The 5,458-nt window shown below is 51.0% G+C and overlaps 1 long non-coding RNA gene across 1 annotated transcript; it reads left to right on the top strand.

The window, feature by feature from the left end:
• The first annotated feature begins 1,655 nt into the window (after nucleotides 1–1,655).
• LOC140616140 (uncharacterized) lies at nucleotides 1,656–4,713 on the top strand. The gene is made up of 2 exons (XR_012016665.1): nucleotides 1,656–1,728; nucleotides 3,179–4,713. It is a non-coding gene; the product is annotated as an uncharacterized lncRNA (long non-coding RNA).
• Nucleotides 4,714–5,458: the final 745 nt, after the last annotated feature.

Here is a 5,458-nt window from a genome sequence, read left to right as displayed (position 1 = left end):
TGTTCCTAACACGCAGCCCCTTTGGGGTTTCACTGGAAATCCCCCGGTGTTTGTGAAGGTCCTCCAACTACGTGGGATTCTAACTCCAAAGACTGACTCCACTGTAATGGGAAGCAGGTGAAATTTTCAATTAGCTTTTCCTGCTTTACAGCTATTGCTTACTGCTGTGATTCTTGGAGTCTCCCCTTTGCAAGCACAGTGTAGGATTAACTGGCTCTGAGAACAGTCAATATGCAGATTTGGGGCTTCCCTCCTCCATGTCCCTGCTTCCTGGGATGTCCTTCCTCCACTGCCAGCTGCGCTGTCAACTCTACACTCCATCCTCTGACACCTCGAGCCGATAATAGTGGAACTTTCTGAGCCCCTATCCTCCTGTGCTCTGTGGCCAGGAGGGTGCCCTCCAGGGATGAGCAGGATAAATAACACGTGTGATTATAACAATACACAGTTGCGGGGATCCCTGGGTGGGCAGCGGTTTGGCGCCTGCCTTTGGCCCAGGGCGCGATTCTGGAGACCCGGGATCGAGTCCTGTGTCGGGCTCCTGACATGGAGCCTGCTTCTCCCTTTGCCTGTGTCTCTGCCTCTCTCTCTCTGTGTGTGACTATCATAAATAAATTAAAAAAAAAAAAAAAAAACCAACACAATACACAGTTGCCATCATTCAAGGATCAGATCTCTCTGGTATCTGCCTGAATTTTGTCACTCTCTAGTGCTTTCAAATCTTTAAATATTTTTTTCTGTGTGTGTGTGTTACTTTGTCCGTAGTTTATCATGACTATCAATGGGAGAGTGAGTCTGATACAAGGCATTCCAACATCCGAACTTTAACTCTTCTAAATACTGTATATTTTGGAGAAAAAAAATGTTTTTACTGTATCTATATTGAATTGTAGGTTTGGGGGATCTTAAAAAAATTAAGCATTCAGAAAGGTAGAGAAAAAGTAAAAGATAAAGTGTGTATGCATTCTGCCCTTTTCTTAAAAGGCTGTTTCTGAAAACACTCCATTCAGTGGGTTCCCACATCCTGGTACTCTGTGAGTGCTCTAAATTGAGGACCGTAAATTCCCTGACAAGTAGATACACCACTTCCTCCCTTCCCTACCCCATCCCAGCACTCCCTCCTCCACCCACCACCCCCCCACCGCCCCCACCACCACCACCTCCCCCCACAGCCTGAGACATGGATTTTGAAAAAAAAGATCTGGTGTGAATTTTGGATCTGCCGTTTATGAGCTCTGTGACCCCGGGCATGTCACCTAAACTCTCTGAGCTTCCATTCCTCTCTTATAAACCGAGGTCAGAATACTGATCTCACAGGGATTAGGAAACAGCAAATGAAGTAACATATAAAGTGCCTGGCACTTAGTAACTGTTCCCAAAATGTTAGCTTCATGATTCAAGAGGGAAAGCATTCCACGTCTCTGAAGTAAGGTTCTTGTTCTTACAGCTCTTACTGAAAGCGGGTTGATTGTTTTCACCTAAAAACTGAATGTCCCAGGCTGTCTGTATAGAAATATTTCATCTTGGTTGCTATTTCCCCTTGGCAAATAACGCAGCCAAGAGCCTAGAATAGAAGTAAAGGGAAACGAATGCTGCCTGCACAACCTGCCAGGCCCCTGGTGAGTCACAAAGGTGAGTGAGCCTCAGTCTCGGCCAGTCTGGTGTGGCAGCCAGACAAGCAGCAGCTGGAGACAAGAAGCCCCCAGCTAGGAGCTAGGGCCTCCGAAGGTGAGCGGCAAGGGGGCCCAGGATGGGTGAGGCTGCATGATGAAGCTCCATCTGAGGTGCCCAGGCTGATCTGGGCGAGAGGGTCACATTGCGATGGATTCTGCAAATTTGCCCAGGAGAGAGGAGGCGGGCATTCCAAGCAGAGAATGCCATCTGGGCCAGAGCTTGCAGTTTTAAGAGGGATTTCCTGTCTCCTTCTGGGTAGGGAGGTGTGGTGTTGGGAGCAGAGGTTCTGGGCTCAGATGAGGCTGGAAAGTCAGAGCGGAGGTGAGCCGAGTGGGGTGGCCGCGGGGCAGTCAGGCCTCGATGCCTGGACTGGAACCCAGGTCACGTCTAATCAGGAGAGGACAGATAAGGTTTATCTTTTTTAGGAAGAGTCTGATGGCCAAGAAGCAGCTGGACCCGAGGAGCAGGAAATGGGCAGGACCTGCCCGATACAGGCAGCTTTGTGGGGAGACGCCGGGGTGGGAGGAGGGGCCACCCTGGTGACTTTATGTCCCGGAGGGATTGTGGGATTGGATGAGTCACCGGATATGGGTCTGGAAGGAGTTTTGAGCAACTGCAATTTCGAGGTGGGGACACGGTGTGAGGGTGACACAGTCACTGAAACAGAGTGACAGGAGCTGAACCAGGATCTGTGAATTCTCAGCAGGCTCACGAGGTGATCATAACCACCCATTCTAGAGGATGAAGCTGAGCTCTGGCACAGGTAGGTGACCTGTCGCAGGTCACCCAGTGCCCGGCAGACTCACACAGGGCCTGGCCCGTTGTCTGCAGGCTGGATCCCAACCAGTGCAAGCCAGTTTTTGGGCTGGGAAGGCCAACTCCAAACACCAGGAAGGAAAAGAAGTCCTGGCTTGAAGCATTCACCACCTCCAGTGGCATAAATACTTCCACCTCGGCCAGGTGAGGGCCACCGGCTCGGCCTGAGGCCACCCAACATGGGGTTGGGGCGACCCGCACACGATTCCCCATTGTTAACCAGTAACCAGCCCGCTCCAGCCCATCACTGATGCAAACCCAGGTCTGCCTGGTTCCTGGGCCGCTGCTCTCACCCCTTGATGAACTAAACACCCCACAATGAACCTAATTCTATGTGTGTTTATTCCCTGCCCTTCATCCCAAACTCTCCAGGGTTTGAATAACCACAGGCTGGTGCATCAAACTGGGTTGTAAGGAACAGGATTACTGTTCCCCACCTGTCCCCACCACAGGCCCTGCTAGTTCAGGATGCCCAGGTCCGAGGGTTCTTCTGGAGCTGTATCCAAGCAGCAAGTCTAGCTCCCACAGAGAGACATTTCTGCTGAGAGGGCACAGGCTGTACTGAAGCACACCACTCGAATCTGCTTCTCACATTGCCCAAGGAGCCGCACTTGGCAGCACCCCTACATCAGCAGGATGGGGAGCTACTCGCCCTTCAGAACCCCGACACAGCGATTTCTCTCCACAGTAGGAGTCGTGATGCTGGCGTCCTGGCCTGAAGATGGGTTCAGTTTGCACAGCATCTGTCTTCCAAATTGGCAACTCCACATCTTCTCAGACAATCCATTTTAAGATATGGATCTGCGGCATGGTGAGTGCCAAGCCTATGAAAGTCCATACGTGCCACATTTTCTTCCCAGTCTTGCAGTGTGTGGACATTTGCCTCCTCATTTGGGACTTTGTGGAGGCAGAAAAAGGCAATCACGGAGAAGGGGCAGGGAGGCCAGAAACAGCGCAAGCCGAACCCTCCAACCCCCACCCTCCCTACCATATGCTTCTATGGGTGGAAGTAGATAGGCTTTGGGGTGAAATAGAGTGATTCTGTGATACACTCACCTCCCAAAGCAAAACAGGGGCAGCTATTTGCTGCAGAGTGGCTGTGGAGGAAAGGGCAGCGTCAGGCCCTTAGCCGGGTGAGGGAGGCCCTTGTAGGGCATGAGCTAACTGGAGGACCCCCAGTCGGGTGGGTAATGGAAGCCAAGCATCCTCTTAGCTCGGGGAAGACCTGGCAGCCATGATCCAGCTCCTGGGCAGGCACAGCGACCAACACTGCCCAGCAACTCCCCATAGGCCCACGGGCTACCATCTGGAGCCAGACAGGGGTTCTCTACCCCTCCAACCTGGCGGGACGTTAAATGTCACATCCTCTCGGGGATGTGGCCCAGCCAAGGACTGCCCTGACAGTCCGCCTCAGAGAGGCAGGGCCTGACAAGTTTTTGCTGGAAGGTACATCCTTTTGGGAGAAGGAAAGGCCCATCCCCAAATCTAATTCTAAACAAGGCCTGTTACTAATGACTGTGTGGTAAGCCAGCTCAGCCGTCCACCTGCTCCAGCCCCTGGAAAAGCTGTGAAGGTACGTGGAATCATTACTAGCCTTCCCTGAGCCCAAGACCATCTCTCAGAGGTCTCCAGGTCACTGGGGCCGAACGGGGATCCCCAGCCGTCCTCTGCTACCATGAGACGCCCCACATGTCCTTTCAATGCCTGCCCCTACAATGACCATTCATTCAGTCTCCAAGGCCCAGGCCCTACACCAGCCCACAGCCAATACCACCTGTGAATCTCGCCATGCGCTTTGGCTTTCAAGCAGGACAGATGCCAAATGACGATACATTCTAATTCTGAATCCTCAAAACTTGCTGAGAACATAGGGAAGTGATCGATAGTTTCACCTTTGAGTATTGAAATTTATTCCCATCGGTGTTCAAATGTATACGCTGCCCACCCCAAAAATGCAGACGCCCTTCTGGCCACACAGAGGGAGGCCTGGCGCCTCTGGTCACGTCCACACCTCGCCTAGCACCCCCATTGCATTGTGAAGTCTGGAAAGAGTCATTCTTATCTCAAGCCAGCCACACCAACCCCTGCCCTGGCGCCTCCTGGGACAAATGCCTGTGGCCCAGGAGTGGAGAACTGTACCTTGTTTCCAAACAGGCCATCTGTCTGGAACTGGCCTCTCTTCACTCCCTGACTCATCAATAAATCTGTCTGCCTTTTTTCTCACTTTGTAAGTGACTCAGTGGTGCAGTAACAGAGTTGGGTCTGTGGAGTTGCTGTTCTCACGGGATGGTGTAACCAAAGTACCATGTGCAAAATTTCCATAATTTTTCTCAAAGGTCATTTAGCTGAGTTCAAGTTTATTTTTCAAAGGTTTTACTAGAATTGCTAGTAGGTACAAAATGTCAACGTTGACCACGTGAAATACCAAATGACTTAGTGTGAAGTCAGAAATAGCCAAACACCAAGTCCCTCAGCCCTAGATGTAGATGGGCCCCTCGCTTCGGGAAATCTGATGGTCCAAGTACAAACCGTGTTGTGTGCGGAACAGCGCTCACTGCAGGGTCATTCCGGATACAAGATACAATACGGGGCGCTCGAGGTGGCCAACACTGGGCATGTTCTCAACTCTACCGGAAAAGGCAGCCTTGAATGAGAATTCCAAAGGACAAAAAGGGGTTTTAAGTGTGTGTGTGGTGGAGGCGCAAGGAGCTGACTGCTGCACTGTACACACACCATTTGCATCAAACTATATGTTTCAAAAACCCCGTGGGAATTTGCCAAAGTGGGAACAGGCTTTTCCTACTTCCTAGTACACATATTTTCCATATCGTGATGAATTACATTGTTATGCACAAGGGGAAACAGACTTAAAAATCCAAAATGCTTCCTTCACAGCTCCTTGAATGTGCATTTTAGGAAAATTTTAGGAAATTTCTAGCTTTCCAGCAGTGGGGTGAGGGGTGGCATT

This window comes from Canis lupus, chromosome 2 (genome assembly GCF_048164855.1).
Source record: "Canis lupus baileyi chromosome 2, mCanLup2.hap1, whole genome shotgun sequence".
Taxonomy (NCBI): domain Eukaryota; kingdom Metazoa; phylum Chordata; class Mammalia; order Carnivora; family Canidae; genus Canis; species Canis lupus.
Note: the sequence above shows the minus strand (reverse complement) of the source record. Positions and strands in the feature narration are given on the sequence as shown.